This window comes from Gymnodraco acuticeps, unplaced genomic scaffold (genome assembly GCF_902827175.1).
Source record: "Gymnodraco acuticeps unplaced genomic scaffold, fGymAcu1.1, whole genome shotgun sequence".
NCBI lineage: Eukaryota > Metazoa > Chordata > Actinopteri > Perciformes > Bathydraconidae > Gymnodraco > Gymnodraco acuticeps.
This window is the reverse complement of record NW_022990088.1, coordinates 206,098-224,491: the sequence shown is the minus strand read 5'-3', so window position 1 is coordinate 224,491 and position 18,394 is coordinate 206,098. Positions and strand designations below refer to the sequence as shown.

At 43.8% G+C, this 18,394-nt stretch overlaps 1 pseudogene; it reads right to left on the bottom strand.

Annotated features, from left to right (window-relative positions):
- Nucleotides 1–4,322: 4,322 nt before the first annotated feature.
- LOC117546184 lies at nt 4,323–17,009 on the bottom strand (annotated as a pseudogene).
- Nucleotides 17,010–18,394: the final 1,385 nt, after the last annotated feature.

Sequence of the window (18,394 nt, the reverse complement as noted above, 5' to 3'; positions counted from 1 at the left end):
CCCTGAACGTATAATACAAAAATAAATGATACATTTATATTTACATTTAAATAAATAATAAATACCAATAAACAAGATCAACAAATATTTTGGAGCGCACTTCAACAAGCTACTAAACATATATAAATATGATAAATACAAAGACTAAAATAAATGAGATCAAATATGTTGCAGTGCACTGTCACAACCGAGCAAAGCAAAATAATCGTTTTTTTCGATTATGTTGTTTTCGTAATTGTGGCAGGCCAAAATCATAATTGCGATTAAAATACAATTAATTGCACAGCCCTACTATGTATACATCTATGTAGTTTAACAAATCATTTCTAATTCCAGTGCAAAGTACGGAGCTTTGCTAATCCCTACTAACGAGCTACCTGTTTTGTCAAACATGTTTGACTGAAATAAATGCTTGTCTTCAGGGGCTGAAGGGATCTCGTGGATCTTCAGGACGGCTCGGTCATCCCGGTTCTGCAGGACGGTCCGGGCCGACTGGAGATCCTGGACTACCGGGACAAGGTGAGTGACAGCAATAAAACAATAAAAAGCAGGATCAAAAATATGACTCTGAATTGATCTACGATACTTTGCCACAGGTTCACAATACCAATACAAATCATAATATGAAAAGAAAGGATCATTAGACTTAATCAAGCAGATCACATTCCACGTAGGGGTCATTCATTAGAAATTGTATAACACAAGTGAGTAATATGAGCACAATGACATTTGCGTTTTTTGTTAATTAAGTGGAAATAGTCCAGTATTTCCCTAAAGATAAACACAGATCAGAGCAAGTTGATGATTTTATAAGCCCACATCTTGATTAACAATGTCTCTTAATCTTAGTAAAGGTAAGGTAAGGATTGGATAGATGTCGCATTCAGGGACAAATGCTTCACACTGAACACATGGTTTGCTTTTAAAGAATGAAAACAAAAATATAAGGAAGAGATTAGTGAGCAAGAACCAAAAAATACAGTTAAAAGAAAAAACTGGAATAGTAAATGTGGAATTATTATTCTATGGTGTTGTACAGATCAGCTCTTGTTATTTGATCTGGTGTGTTGCAGTGTACGTCCTGCCGGGCCTGCAGGGAGACGCAGGAGAGGGAGGAGCTGCAGCAACATGCAACTGTTCAGAGGGAGAGAGACCTAAACCATCGATAGACAAGGTCCAGACGGTCAGTGACACACGCACACACACACGCACGCACGCACGCACGCACGCACGCACACACACACACACACACACACACACACACACACACACACACACACACACACACACACACACACACACACACACACACACACACACACACACACACATGCTGAATTCTTGCTGTGTGTGTTCAGATCTTCCTGGCGGACGGGGAGAGGCAGATGAGGAGGCTGAGGGGGGAGAACGTGATGGTTCTGAGGACCGACAGGAACGCTCTGTTCATCTACTCTGACTCCCAGTGGGTCAACGTACTGGTAAATACAGCTGGAGATGAATAGAAGCACTGAGATATAACTCCAGAACATCACTAAGGTTACAGAAATAAGTGGGTATCTTCCCATTAACTAGGTTGAGTCGCCTTTTTAGTAATACACCCCTGTGCCTCACTAGTGCCGGTGTGTCCTTGGGCAAGACACTTCACCTGAACTTGCTCCTGTGGGTATTGTCCACAGTGACCATTGCATGTATGATATATGTGTAATGTGTGTATATGTAAAGCGCTTTGAGTCATTGAAAAAGCGCTATAATAAATGTAAGGAATTATTATTATTATTAGTGACAATGGTGTTATGTAAACAAACTGGTACTTAAAATTCATAAAAATCAGTCATTAATATGTCATAGTTGTTATCATGACATGAAAATAATACTAATACCTAACATTTTCCTAGCAGTTTTGGGAAGTCTTTGTCCTCTCTGGGTTATTCTGATTATTCAACACACTATACTATGATTTTTTTTCACATTTTCGACATACTTTACTGTGGCTTTTTCATGTTTAAAAAGACTAAACTATGACCTTTTTAAAATATTTTCCACATATGCATGACTTGTTCATACTTTCACTGTAAATAATGGATGTTTTTTTTAAAGTGAGGCTTAAGGTTTACCCAATTGTACAAATGGAGCTGGAGTCGACACTGACCTTAACGTGTTCAGAATGAGAGATGGATGTTTAATTGAATGACTTTATTATATTCACCCTCATCAACTCTTCCTCTTCTGTCTCATGCTGCTTCCTGATTGGACCAGGAGGATTCCAGACACTGAGCCCTCTCCATCAACACCTGCCCTTGAGCAAAAACCTAAACACACTTCCAGGTGTAGACATGTATCATTTAGTGAATGTAAAAGTTAATGACAATTTGCCGATGTTTGAATAAAGGTTCTCCTGTCCTCTGTACATCTCCGTAAGAATGTATTGTAAATATATATTACAGTAGGCTCTAACATTTATTATTATTATTTACACATGCATGTGTTTAGACAATATCTTTCCATAGTGTTTCTCTTTTGGAACACTAACAACTTAACTCTGTTTTCCGTTGTAATGTATAATTTCTCTGAATAGTTTTATGAATGCTGCATTGATCTCACAGAAGGAAAAATAAAGTTCAGATTACTGTCTCTTGGATTAATAATAATATTAGCTCTTCTGTTGTATCGTCTCCATTTTTCTTTCAGGGATGTATCAATATAATGTGTGTGTACAGTATGTGTGTGTGCAAACATTTGTGCGGTTGTAGTTTGAGGTGGAACATAATCAAGAGGGGGATATTTTCAACATGCTATACTATAACTTCTTTCATATTTTTCTACTTAATAAACTGACTTTTCTCAAATTGTTGACATGCTATGCTATGGAGGCTGTGGTTCAGTGTGTTATGGCGCGTTTCCACTGCAGGCCTCGCTCGGTTTGGTTAGGCCTTATTAGGCCCGGCTCACTTTAATGCTGCGTTTCCATTACAGTTTAGGAACTGGGGCAGTTACTATAGTAACGCAGTGTAGGCGGAGCCGTGACGTCATCTTCAATGAGAGCCCCAGAAAAACAACACAGCCGTTAGCTCTTAGCACTCAGAGCTCACAGCTCCTCATATCTGTTCAGAAACTAGACAAAAGTTAAACAAGTACAAACCACAGACTGCCTGTGTCATGGCGAATACAGTCGCTGGTTTATTTATGTCTGTATAGGCCGTTGTTGTGAGTGCGGACGGTCGGAGCATATATAACGTTAGCTTAGCCAAGCTACATTTAGAAAACACGCATTTTAAAAGGGGTTTTCGCCTGCCGTCTGTCTGCAGACTTGTCAAAGCATTAATTCATGGTTTTTACTAACCGGTATCAGTATGTTGTTACTTCGGCATCATTTTGAAACGTGTATTACAATTAAATCACGGTCAAATATGTTCATCTTGTTGTAGTTGTAGCCCCCTTGCCAGCGATTCTCTCTCTAGTTTAGCATGCTCAGCCCGACTCAGCCTGGTTGTTCCTGGCCCTAGAACCACGATTTAGTCGGGCCAGAAAAAAGGTGAAAAAGTAGCCCCGGGCCAAAACTAAGCCAAGTGGAAACGCAACCAAAAACGGGCCACGCACGGCTCGGCACGCTTAAAACGAGCTACCCGCTACAGTGGAAACGCGCCATTAGTGGGCTGGTTCGGTTCAATCCCCACTGCAGTCAGCATGCCTGTTGGTGTTTCTCAATGTCGCTTCCTTGGTAGGACATGTCCTTCCGAGTCAGATCCTTCAGAAGCGAGGCAATAATCCTTCCTAGCCTCGGAAAACAAAGAATGGTGGAACAGGGTAACAGGTGTGCGTCATATGCGAGACATTGAGAAGCACCCTCTGTGTCCTTGGGCAAGAAGACACTTCCCCTCAAATTGCTCCAGTGGGAATTGCCCACAGTATTGAGTTTATGTAAGTCACTTTTGGGTAAAGTGTTTAACTCAGTGACATGTATTTACTTTTTTTACATTTTCAACATACTATACTACACTTTACTTCACTATAAATCTTAAAGAATCATACAATGTTATGACTTTTCATGATATTCCGGACACACAGTAGGCTACTATGAACATTCTTCATGTTTTTGGACAGACTATCCTTTTACTTTTTATCATGATATTTTCAACACACTTTACTTACTTTTAACTGACTACACATAAGTCTAAACACCTCTAACACTGGCTGGTTAAAGATGGTTGTTAGTTTAGGAAGAACTAGAACCTTTCTGAGATGAGCACGCATTTGAAACACATTATTATAAAGACAACCACTGCTGAATATTCTAACGCCCCGTGTAAAGACTCTCACTTCGGTTTGACTCATTTCTCTTTTATTTGAAATGCAACAGCAGGTTTGACACCATGCAGCCATGTTGTCTGCAGGGTGTCTTTGAGCAAGACATTGATCAGTTTGACTTTAAGTCCTTCTGGAGTTTGGTGATCTCTCTCCTGCAGGCCGGTACAGGGCGTAGGAAGTACTTCTCTCTTCTCCCCTCCAACAATATCACAAAACACATCTGATGTCAAAACGAATGAAAGTCATTTTGTAACCATAATAATTATACATTCAAATTAAATCGGAGTACTTCAAAAACAAACGATTGCACATTAAAAACCAAAGCTGGAGTAGAAATAACACATTTTTGGCATCTGTTTTGAACCGGTGATGTCATGTGGATCATTTTAATCTACTGAAACAGAACAATAGATCCAAAGTCAGCTGAGCACAATGTAAACACCTTATAATGATTCATTAAAAACTTACATTTCGTCACTAGTACTTGTACTATGTATTGACAATAAAGTTGAATCTGAAGTATTAAGAAAGCCTTTACCAGCTGATCTGGACACAGCTTGTTCCTCAAGATGAAACCTCTGACAAAGTATCTAACTATTTAAGTGACTGGGTTTTTAACACACTAGTTTAACCGTTTGCTGAATCTATTTTAGACATGTTTGTAAAGAAAAACGGTCTGACATGATCTCCTGACTGGATAACTTCCCAAAGTGTGTCAGGGTTTATCCATTAGGCATCTTTCCATACTGCTTTAAGAGTGCTCTCCTTTTTGAAATATTTTTAAATGATAATTGTTAGTTGAAACAAACTAGCTAAACAAAACGGGTGAATTGTAATATTTCAGAAGCGGCATTCTTAACATTTTTGCTTAACCTTCAATATGTATAAACTTGTTTCAGATCACAATTGACTAATCAGTTAAAAACCTCGTGATTTAAAGTCTAAATATGAGGGTGTTTGTAACCTTGCTGGAGTTAAACAATGTAATAGTTTCTGATGTTTCTGACAGAGGCAAAACACATACATTCTTACCCCGAGTAAGACATGTAGTAATATGGGCCACAGTGTGTTTGATATACCAGAGGGAGGCACCTCCAGTTTGATCTGCTGCTTGTTCCACATCAGCTCCTCAGGCTTCCTTATCGTTTAAGATTCTGTATTTAGAAACGATGGTAGTGTGAATGGTAAACATCAACTCCAGGTTTCAGCAGGTCAGAAAGCTGACGCTCGATATCACAGAAGTCACAGTCGAGGTGTGATGTTAGCTAGCACACAAACACACATAAACAAACACACACACACACACGCACTTGTGAGCAGTTTGAGCGTTGAGTTGTTCAGGCACTTGTTCCCAAGGCTTCCTTTGGGCTCCTCTGATCACACTAATATCAAAGTGATCGACCAGGAGATGACAAACAAGTGACGGTTTATTAACTATAGCAAACTGAGGACTGCTGCTTCCAGACAGGGTTCATTGTAGCTGCGTGGAATAATAGCGATCAACCAACGACCTAACATGAAGCTAATTCATTCACTACCAGAATAGAGTCTGTTTCATTAAGTCTGTTACCAAATGTGCGACATGTTGTTTTATGTGATGCTAATAGCTAAGGCTGCGCTCAGATTAAAAGAAAGACAGTCCTGATAATGGAAAAGTAATTATTATTAAACATATAAATAAACATACTATACAATGAGAAATGTGCAACCTATGTCCTGATTAGCAGGGAAGAAAATGAATATAGCATAGTATTAAGATGTTTTGCGTGAAAATATTGTATAGGCAAGTATTTTTATTGTATTTAAATTATTAATACTGCAAATACAAATTAAACTTTTTTGGTAACAAGTGCTTTTACAGTTTACTACATGGTGGTTATTCTGTACATTTTCTTTCAGATCCGATTGGTAGAAATTGATTTAAAACAAAGATGAAATCAAATTAAAATATTGCACGAAACATTTATCTTATTCGATAAAACAGAAGTTGACAAACTGCATATTTTGCAGTTGAAAAAAGTATATAAATAGCATTATATGTTATTGGTTTGGACACAGTGTCTTTCATGATAATACCACTGGGTGGCGCTGAACCACAATAACTCAGTTTGCCTTTTATTTGTCCAAATTCAGATTCTGTGGCCATATCACAAGTTATTTATCATCACAATACAATGGTGCTGTACAATATTGTATCATGAGGACTCTGGCTCGTGAAGACATGTGAAAAACACTGGTTCAATAATATAACTCCATGAAAAGTCCTGAAATCTGAGCACAGCCTTACACGATGTTCTCCACTAAGTGTGCATTTAAGTCTTGAAGCTCTCATGAAATTAAAGAAATCTGAGAAATGATCCAAATATTTCAGACATATTTTGAGAACACAGACCCGCGTCCAGTCATTCTCTTCTTTAAAAACTTAAAATAATTATAATAATAATATCTTTCCAGTATTAAATAATCTTATATAAAAACACACACACAAAAGTTTGAAAGAAATGGCAATGCTACCCCCCCCGCCAACCCCTTTCCCTCCCCGAGTCTCTATACACACCTTCCCACAATCCTCTCTGATTCCCCTGACCCCCCCTTCGTCCTCCATGCAGTACCGGTTTCTGAGCAGAACATTGTCTCTGTTGCTCTGTCCTTCAAGTCTTTTGTATATTTCGATGCAAAGCTGCACGGACATTGTGAAAAAAGCTTGATAGGGTGATTTTCTGGCTTGCTTGTATACAGATATATATACATATATATAGATATTTGTACTCATGTAATGATAGGTAATGATACTAATAATGAGGATAATAGGAACAATCATATCATGATCTCAGGAAAAGACGGCTTGCTACTTGTTCGGGAATCCAATGAATGGATGGTTTCAGGATGAGGAGAGACGGACAAGTCAACACACACATCGATTATTTCTTCTTCCTAAATAGTCACTTTTTTCTCTCCCTACCACTCCCCCGTCAGTTTGGTGCTTTGGTCCCGTTTCGGGGGTGCGGGGGGGGGGCCTCGCCGCAGCGTTGCATAGCCTGAGATGTTGGCGTGTTTGGTGGAGTGGGAGTGTGTGTGGTGGCGAGAGAGAGTTTGGGAGTGTCCTCGAACGCCCCCCTGCTGCTGCATGAGCTCCGGGGGGGGAGGAGGAAGGAGCGCCATGTCGTCCACGGTGCCCATGGGAGAGGAGAGGGAGAGGTGGGAGGAGGTGAGGGAGCCGTGGCGAGACACCGACTTCCTCTTCAGGGTGCGGTTCAGGTCCTCCAGGAAGTGGGGTTTCAGCGTCAGGCTGCTCGGGCCCGGGGATTTGGGCGATGTGGGAGGTATGGGAGAGGAGGAGGTGGAGTAAGAAGGAGGCGGGGTTTGAGACAGAGGGGGGAGGCGAGAGAGGGGTGTTTTCATACTGGTTGGTTTTGCTGGTCCTCCGGTTCAGAGAGGGAGGCAGGATCGCCCCCTTCTTTAGAGAGCTCTGCTTCCAGGAGGTGGAGGAGACGGGCTGCATCTGAGGCTGGGGGTTCACCACAGCCACTTTGGGCGGGTGGTGAAACTCCGAGGGGTGAGGAGGGGGAGGGAACAACTCAAAGTCACTCGGGGGAGGCGGGAAGTAGTCCAAGTCGAGGTGCTGAGGCTGGGCGGGGGGCGGCGGGGGGGAGGAGGGGAGGGGAACTCTGCGGGCTGATGGTGCGTCTGGAGACCTTGAAGTGCCAACGGGAGATTCGCCAAATTCAGTTTCCCAGGTTTGGGAAGAGGAGCAGGAAGCGAAGAGGACGAAGAGTCCTTGGAAGGAGACCCGGTGGCCGAGGAGGAGCTGGAGGAGGTTCCTGTCTGAGGGGCTTGTTGGCCGAACTTATTGACGAGGGTCTCCACTTTCTTCGGCCTCTCTTCAGCCGGGTCGCCGGTGGAGTTGCGCTGGATGGAGGAGGCTCTCTGCGGGGCGGGGGGCCCACGCTTGATGGAGGAAGAGGACGAGGAAGAGGGCGACTTTTTAATGGGCGATCCGGTCTTCGAGGAGGACGATGAAGATGGAGGAGGAGGGAAATCTCCCGAGTTGTCCAGAGGAGGAGGGGGAGGGAACTCTGGAGACAGTGGAGCCACGACACCTCCCCCCCCCCGGCTGCCATTTTGGTTTGGCTTTGACCGCCGGGGGAGACGGAGGAGCCGAGAACTTGGATCCCTCCATGGAGCTGGAGGCGGACAGAGCGGAAGGGGAGGAGTTTCCCGGGAACTGATTGACGATCTGTTTGACCAATGAGGAGGTGGCGGCCGCGATGGACACCGAGGAAGAAGAGGAGGAAGAGGGAGAGAGGGGTGAGGTTTTTGGAGGAGAGGCTGTGCTGCTTTGGAAGAGTCGGGGGAGGCTGATTGGGGGAGTGTCCCGTGGAGAAGCTCTGCTGCTTTTTAAACGGCGGCTGGTTGCTGTACGGCTGCGTGGGAGAGACGGGGGAGAGGGCGATGGGAAGGGAGGAAGGACCTGATGGTTTGGGAGCAGTTTGAGGGGGGAAACCACCCGTGAAGGTTTTGGGAGGAGCGGGAGGGGGTGGGTTCGGGGAGAGAGGCCTTAGAGAGAGGGAGGCTGGGGGGGAAACCTCAGCAGGAGGAGGGGGGGGAGGAGGGGGAGAGTCCTCCAACATATCCGGGGTGAAGTCGTACACCATGTGGGGAAACTTGTGCGACAGGAACTGCTGGAGGCCGCTGTTCGTGAGGGGGGAGGAGTCTATTTCTGGTGGGGGAGGCAGGCTGAAACCATTCATGCTCTCTGGGGGAGGAGGAGGGGGGAGGTAGGCGGGCTCTAGCAAGTCCTCGTCCAATGGGGGTGGAGGAGGAAGGAGAGAAGAAGGGCTCGGCGGACCGAATTTCAGAGCGGCCATTGCTGATCCGGGTGTTGGTTCTGAGGGTGGGGGAGGAGGGGGGGGACACGGGAGGAGGGGGGAGGAGGAGCTGTACACGGCGGGGAGGGTGTTGTAATTGGGCTTCGCTGATTGGTTCTGGCTCTGGAGGCGGGCCAAGGTGCTGTATTTGACGTAGGAAGGGGTGGAGGATGACGTCTGATGTTCCACACTGGCGATGGGAGGGGGGGGAGTAGGAGGAGAGGGGGGAGACGGAGAGGAGTCCTCTGATTGGACGAGGCCTTCTGTGTAGCTGGAGCGGGAGGGAGGGGGCTGAGGGGAGAGGATCTGCACCGGGATGGGCCTACTGATGGGGTCGATCCTCATCATCTGGAGAGGAGAGGAAGAGAGGGGAGGAAACAAGAGAGGGAGAGAAGGAAGCAAGAGAGGGAGAGAAGATGGAAGAGAGGGGAGGAAACAAGAGAGGGGAGGAAACAAGAGAGGAAGAGAAGGAAGCAAGAGAGGGAGAGAAGATGGAAGAGAGGGAGAGAAGGAAGCAAGAGAGGGGAGGAAACAAGAGAGGAAGAGAAGGAAGCAAGAGAGGGATGAGGGAGGGATAGTGAGACACAAGAGAAGGGAGGAAGAGAAACAAAATTACAACAAGTAAAAGACAAGTGTAGCATTATCATGAAGACAATCCAAGATGCAGGAACCAAACAGCAAACAGTGCACACATTGAAACTCAGTGTCTGCTGTCCTACGCCGAACCCCTGAACCCCTAACGCAATGTTTCCCAACAACCAAACATGTACAAATGACCCATTGCAGCCTGATATAGCTGTTTTGAAGTGACTGGTGTTGTGTTAGGAGCTTTATACACAGTCTATGTGTAGTTTAAGCTTGAAGGGACCAAGGCACTGTTTTCCCCACACACCAAGCAGAACCATCCAAACTAAAGACAACTTTTGCACCGCTCATATTAGGCTCTACATCTGGGTTAGACTTGTGTCCAGGACCCAGTTCAGAGTCTTCTTGATTTATCCATCGCTGTTTATTACATTACATTGCATTGCATTTAGCTGACGCTTTTGTCCAAAGCGACTTACAATAAGTACATTCGACCAGGAAGACACAATCTTGAAGAAAACATTTATCTTGTCAACGCAACCTCTCACAGTAGTATTTAATAAGTTAGCCAGTCACTACATTGCAGGCTGAGACGCTCAACAATGGCAAACTAAACTAACTAAATCATATATTTTTGTACCAATTAAGTCAAATTAGACAATTTCCCACGGCACACCTGCCATGATGACACACTGGTGAACCACAGCATGCTGGTTGAAGATCACTGACCTAAGCCAAGGGATGGACTGTATTACAGCTCTGTCAACTGTTCCTGCACCACCATGGGCAATCTGAAGGAGTTACAGTGGATGGTCTGAGGTCAGTCTATCCATCAGTCCATTTTCTTATTCAAATCATTGTCTGTTTTTGAAATATTGTCAATCATATTCTAAACTATGTCTGCTATCATTAGCCATTAGCTTGTGGTTCAGGATAGGTGTACATCTGAATGATTACCAGTGCAGACAATAAAGAGGTGTTGTCATGGCTACTTTTCAGTCCATTCATCCTGTCTGTTTCTTCAGTGTCGGTAATCAACTGACTGAATATGAAGCTTGAAGGTGTCTGTGTACAAACTGTATCTCAAAATTGACAACATTTGTGAACCAATATGTTCAACTATTTGAAGCCCAAACAGTGTATTTGTGTTAAATAATGTGTATTTAACACAAATACAGAAAGCTTACACACCTCCGGCGCAGACTGAAAACTCATCTCTTTCGACTCCACTTCGAGCGATAGAATTATTAACAAAGCACTTATATACTAATAAAGGACTGGCTTATCTAAAGCCAGTTGAGAAGCACTTGAAATGTTTTGCTCTATGAAACCTGATGTACTTTATGATTCTGTTTTCTTCAAGGTTGTGTCTTCCTGGTCGAACGCACTTATTGTAAGTCGCTTTGGATAAAAGCGTCAGCTAAATGCAATGTAATGTAATAATGTAATGTATGTTAGGTCATTCCTTCACACCACAAAGTTAGAACGAATCAACAGTTCAGCTGCAGCCATTTCAAAACAGGGACATACTGTACATCAGGCACGGTTACAAAAACCTGATTGTAGATTTTCTTTCTCTGATGAAAACAACCGTACATCCTAATCCTTCCTAATCCAATGTACACACTCAGTAGTTGTAAACACAGACAATAAGTAAAAAGCAACTTCAGAGAAACAGGTACGTTTCAAGCAGCTTGTTTTGGTGGGGTGTTTTACTCTTCAGACGGTTTCTTCACAGATCTTGTTGTGAGCAGTTTCACGTAGGAACTATTTTCATGAACCTAACCACACCCCTTGTCCAGGAATAAGTGTGCATCTTCTCATAGATGAGAGTCTCTCCGGAGCTAGCGAAGCCATTAATGCTCACATCTCCTCATGCCACAACACTCTCCACAAGCTCAAAGTCATTATACCTTCTGATCAATAATAAGACAGATCCAGATCACACTGAAGCATCATCACAAACATGTGAGTGTTTTAAAGGCTGCAGCCAAACTGTTAACATGCCTGTGACATCACTTCCTGTCTAACCTCCGCTCCCTCCTCCTCCTGCACAAAGAGGAACTGCCATTCGTCCCTTCACCTTTGATCGCTGGCAGGGAAGCAGAGATGGGAAATGTAGTCCACAAGTAAACAGGACAATGACAGAGGACAGGGGTGTGTTGTGTGTGTGTGTGTGTGTGTGTGTGTGTGTGTGTGTGTGTGTGTGTGTGTGTGTGTGTGTGTTCACACCTCTCCCTGCGTTCCTCTCCTCCAGGCGTCGGAGAATATCGAGCTCACGGCACTCTGAGAGCGGGCGTGACCGGATGATGTCATCTCTGAAACGCCGCTGTCTGATTGGCTGGAGTGGTTGGACTGGGACTCTGAGTGGACACACGGGGAAAGTACATTTTTGTTTAAGTTGTTGATGCTTATTGTGGTTTATTTATACAAGGATAAAGTTAATGTTGAGAAATGGTGCGGTACATTTTTGCAGAAACTGAATTTTCACAAAAACACAGAAATAGCGCATTAGAACAAGTCGAATGATGGTCATAGTAAATTAAAAAAGTCAAAATGTGGTATATAATAAAGAAGTTGAAGATTGTATCGATACGAAAAAGTCGGGAACATTCCAATTATAGTATGACTTACTATAGAAATTGTACGCAAAACAAACAAGTCGAATGTTGAATCCATGTCTGTTCAAAATGTCATTACTGTTAGGGAATAATCCTCCTTTACTCCTAGATATCTAACCTTTTTGCCCTTTGACGTTTATGACCAACCCTGACGTCTGTTATCTCCCTTAAGGAATGGGCTGCTTCAGACAAAATGTTGTTGTTCCCAGTTTATGACCGGGCAACTCTCGCTCACAAATGGTTTATGGTTGTGAGAACGCTGGAACATTTCCTTCTCGGTGTTGTGGATTCCAAGGTGTAATCTTCAAGGCCATAAGGGTCAGACAAGTGATTCAGTGTTCCCAGATGTTTAGGCTATTTCAAGTGTTCCCAGATGTTTAGGTTATCTCTCCATCTATGTTGATTACTCTCTGTGAACCTGTTAAAAGGTCTAGCGAGAGAGAATTGACGTGGCAACCCTCCCGTGCAGTCAGAACCTCTGGCTGCTGTGACTTGTGATGTGAATCCTCCGGCCGATACTCCTAATAAACCATCAGTGTTTGACATCAAAGCTCCAACTCTCCTCGTGTCTCTCTGAGTCCTGACTCTCCATTGCTACAGAAGTTTCCCTTACAATTACTTTATCCCAAAAGTCAACTGTGTGAAATTGTCCAAATAATCAAATAATTGTTGAGCTATGGCTAAAAAGGCCCCAGTGACTTTGAGCTCTGAACACCACATTCTAATCAGTTCATTGAGTGGATGCTTGTGAGCATTTTTTAAAGAAATCCCTCAAAGTTTTCCTTAAAAATAGCATTCTGGAAAATGGGACAGAAGGACAGACAAGCCGAAAACATAAAGCCTGGTGCTGAGGCTTGAAGAAGGGATATTAGAATGATAATGATGTGGAACAGATCAGGAGGACGGACCTGGAAGACTGGAGGAGCTGGATCCTGATTTGATGGAGGAGGAGGAGAGGGAGGACCAATCGTAGGCCGCCTCCGTCCTCCTCATCGCCTCCTGGAAGTTAATGTACAGCTGCTTCCCGTACTGACACACACACACACACCACACACACACACACACACACACACACACACACACACACACACACACACACACACACACACACACACACACACACACACACACACACACACACACACACACACACACACACACACACACACACACCCACACACACACACACACACACACACACACAACACACACACACACACACACACACACACACAACACACACACACACACACACACACACACACACACACACACACACACACACACACACACACACACACACACACACACACACACACACACACACACACACACACACACACACACACACACACAGCACAAATAAATGGTGGATGAAGCTGATGAGAGACACACAGCAGCAGTCACATTATTCTCTGTGTTGACAGCCAGTAGCAAACCGTTTTCCCTCTGCTCATGATGAAATATGAAATATGTTTCTAATGTATCAAACCAAAAACTTCAGTAATGGATTTATAAACTTGCAAAGAATCCGCAAGTGGATTTTACACTGTGAATAAATAATGTTTAGCATGGTTGCTATGATCCAGTAAAAAATGGAAATGAGTTCCCTAGATCTCTCCTCCCACACCTCCTCCCTCCTTTCCTCATCACAACTCAATCCCTCCATTGCTTAACTCAGCCACCTTCCTCCCTCGTGCTCTAGATTTCTCCTCCTCTATACTACTTTTCTCCTCACCTCCTCCTCTTCCACCCTCTCCTTCAGATCTCCACCCAGGCGAACCCAGATTATTGCCCCTGGCAGAGCATGCTATTCCTGGGTAACCGTTTTGTCGTCTAGCCCACCCAAAACCCTGTCCCCCTCTAGGGAGAGACAGCTAGCCCACACACACACACACACACACACACACACACACACACACACACACACACACACACACACACACACACACACACACACACACACACACACACACACACACACACACACACACACACACACACACACACACACACACACACACACACCACACACACACACACACACACACACACACACACACACACACACACACACACACACACACACACACACACACACACACACACACACACACACACACACACACACACACACACACACACACACACACGATTAGAGAGCAAGATGTCACACACCCACATACAAACACATTGAAAAACACATCACACACACACACATGCTGAGGAGCTGCGCTACAATTAGATCCCTGTGGTTAGCAAGGTCTGTCATTTAGATCGGAGGATAGGGCGGGTTTTTGTGTGTGTGTGTGTGTGTGTGTGTGTGTGTGTGTGTGTGTGTGTGGTTGGGGATTAGAGGAGGAGCGTTGTGAGAACTCTCACAGCTGCACAACAACAGACGCAGGCCAACAAATGAAGCGCTTTCCTTCGCAGGCGGAATCTAAAGGAGGAGGACATTCTCTTCACGTTGATTCTGAGCTCCACTTCCTGCTCGGATGGAGCTTTATCTCTGAGACAAAAACTGCTGCCGGTGCAGATCTGCTTCAGAACACATGCATTGAGAAAACTGTCATGAAATGTTGATGCATTTTTCAGCTCCACAATGAAGAGTATTCATTATTTATCATCCTTCAAGATATTTATGCGGATATTTATCAGTTTCCATGTCTGTATCAATGTCTGTTCAGCTTGGCAAAATCACATCATGAAAGCTCGAATGAATAGAACAGAACTCCTTAAACGCAGATATGAGTGGTTTTACTTCTGGTTGAATGCCCTAAATAAGGTTTTCAGTAAATCAAAAGTTATCTTTCCTCATCTTGTTCTACAACCTTTACATTCTCGTGTTTATACTCTCACAGACTTACTGAAACCTTCCGCCTTGCAGATCCATCTATTTTCCACTGCGAGACCCTCCCAGATGACTGAACTTCTCATAGCCCTGAGGGGGATGCCAGCTACCCTCCGGAGGAAAACACTTATCGCTTGCAGATTTAATGATTTAAAGTATTTAGCAACTGTAGTTTTTGTTGGCATGCAACCATGTAGTTTGTTTATAGCTATAACGTTAGCTTTTGACTTTCAGGATAAAGCAGGGGCGCATACTACGAAGCAGGATTTTCGCTTAGCCGGCTAAATTCAGGGAAAACTCCGGCTTTCCGGTCCTACGAAGCTGGTTCTCTTTTTAGCAGGGCTAGATCTCCATGGTAACTTATGCTTAGCGGCTAACCTGGTCGGGAGCAGGTTAGATTGCAGGCTAAGAGCTCAACTCAGTGAAAGCACTGCCTGCTGACCAATCAGAGCTCAGTGTGCGGAGTTTAAAGCGATCAAGTCATATTACAGGAGAAAGGAAATACAGAAAAGCTGCCGTCGCAGGAAAGACGGCCGGCAAAAATCACCGACTATGTGAACGTGAACATTAATAGAATATCACCTATCTTCAGAGCAATCTGACTATTATAACATTACCGTTAAGAACACTTACCACATATCTACCACAACATAAGTAACCGGATCAGAGTAACATTAAGTACAGTCTGCGGCATATCACTTCATAGTGTATCATATATTTCCTTATCTGAGTCAGCTGAGCCGTATCTGGCCGTGCAACACTCAGTGTCACATACTGTATGCAGAAGTATTATTTTAAGCAACACATTAAGTTGACGAAACACTCGAGTCAAATGTAATTAAAGTCAGATCGTGTTTTAGACGGGGCAGTGATATCATAAACCTGTTAATGTACGCATTCAAACACTTGTTCTGTTACCAGCTGTATTCACCTTGCCGGTGCAGCTCTGTGGCTTTGATCCTGGATAAAGTGTTTAAGTCATGGATGTTTAAAGTTTAACTTCTTCATTTTTGACTAGTATGAAAGTTCACTTTTCATTCAGGAAGTATGACGCTGCGCTGTCAGTACGCTTCTCCATGTCTGTGATTGGTCGAATGCTCCAGATACCACCCCTTTCATGTGAACGCGCACCTAACTAGATAGGACACGGCTGGCTTGAGCGATCCACTTGATAACCAGCGTCGTAGTACAGTTTAGCGAGAGCGCGTATGTTTTGGATTAGGCCAACCGGCTAACTCAAATATATCCAGGTTAGGTTGAACCAGCTTCGTAGTACAGGCCTCTGGTGTGCATTTGTGGAGATCACTTTTTAACCAAAACATGCAAGTATCATGAACTTTTTTGTGGAATAATCGGAAATCCAATGGTCGAGGAAACCATTGCAATGCTAACTTCAATTTGGCTATCTTTGTATTTCAGCTGCGTGTCCAACAGAAGTTGAATGCATCACCAGAAAGAATCTAAAGAAACCTGAACTCTGTGAAACTGTTCTGTGTCAAACATCGCTGCGACAGCATGTCCTAGTGATGGGCTATAAGTGCAGTGTGTGTGTGTGTGTGTGTGTGTGTGTGTGTGTGTCCAAAGTAAACAGTAATTACTTTGCTGCTGCATCCACACTCCTCCTGTCTGTCCCCTGAAACCATGCAATCATCCTCCACTCCTCAGGTTTTCGCTCACTTTATGTCCTTCCCTTCTTCTTCCGTCTTGTCTATTATTGTTTTCTTACCTCCCACTCTTTACTCTCGTACTCACCCTTCTCCCAACGCTCATGTACTTCATATCTCCTTTCTTTTAATCACAGGGAGGGCGACAATAAATAAAAAATGTACTGCAGTTTTTGACTTCTGTAGCAACGAAGGAGTACCAAGTGAGTGAAGAGGAAATAAGATGAGAGGAGATGAGGTAACATCAGTTGAGAGGAAAGAGGAGACAAGAATAAGTGACTAGGACACAGTTGGACAGTCAAGACGAGATAAGACAAGACAAGGAGACAAAATGGCACTATTGCAAAGGAAAGAAAAGACAAAAGGGTACAAGTGGAGAGGACAGAGGAGACAAGGGTAGAAGAGAAAGATGTAAAAAAAGAGTAGAGGAGACAAGAGGATAAGAGAAGAGGAGAGTAGACTTCAGGAGAAAAGTAAAACACAAAAAGGACAAAATCGAAGACAAAAGATACGAAAAGACACTAGACGAGACAAGGGGAGATAAAGAAAGAGGAGATGAGAGGAGATACGAGAAATAAGAGGACACCAAAAAGAGGAGACAAGTGGAGGGGACAGGAGAGGAAGAATAGACAAAAGGAAAGTAAAGAGGAGACGATTTGAGAGGAAAGGAGATAAGAGAAAAGGAAAATAGAGTTAGACTAGTTATAAGAAAGCTGCAGTGTTGCCATCGGTTCCTCCTCCCTCTGAACTCAGCACTAACAGCTGCTGCCTCAGTGCCTTTGAGCAACACTTTTGCACTGGGCAGCTCCCAGTTTCCCACAGAGCCTCACTGGGCCACAACACAACGACAACAGAGAAGGCTTTAACGTTCCCTCATTCAATGTGGCCCGTTCCCACGGCTCTATATCAGACAACACACACACACACACACACACACACACACACACACACACACACACACACACACACACCACACACACACACACCACACACACACCACACACACACACACACACACACACAACCCACACACACACACACACACACACACCACACACACACACACACACACACACACACACACACACACACCACACACACACACACACACACACACAACACACACACACACACACACACACACACACACACACACACACACACATCACACACACACACACACACACACACACAACCACACACACACACACCACACACACACACAACACACACACACACACACACACACACACACACACACACACACACACACACAACACACAGTATTTTACTAACTTAGACTTTTTATTGAAGTAGATTAAGTTAAATAATCAGATACTTATTAATTGCTTTTTTCAACTCTTTGTATCAACTCTGTTGTCCATAATCATATTTCCTGATAATGAAGGAAATCCCATGTGAAATGTAATGGAGTACAAGTTTCATTTAATTTCCTCAGACTTCAAGTTTTAATGTCATCATTAACGCTCAGCTAGATAC